Below are 230 nucleotides of genomic sequence, written 5' to 3'. Positions count from 1 at the left end.
AATTTAAATTCAAATGAAATGGTCAAATGAAATAATTTCATGTGAGTCATGTGAATTATTTCTTTGCTATTTTCATTTTTTGTATAAATATAAAACGTGATATGTAAGATGTTGTTGGTATTACTTATTGGTATGTGTATATATATATAAAGCATAGTTTAGGTATTACATATGTATAAAACGTGATATGTAAGATGTTGGTATTGCTTATTAGTATATATATATATATA

The sequence above is a fragment of the Phalaenopsis equestris genome, unplaced genomic scaffold (assembly GCF_001263595.1).
Source record: "Phalaenopsis equestris unplaced genomic scaffold, ASM126359v1 Scaffold000251, whole genome shotgun sequence".
Lineage (NCBI taxonomy): Eukaryota > Viridiplantae > Streptophyta > Magnoliopsida > Asparagales > Orchidaceae > Phalaenopsis > Phalaenopsis equestris.
This window is presented reverse-complemented; position numbering follows the sequence as displayed.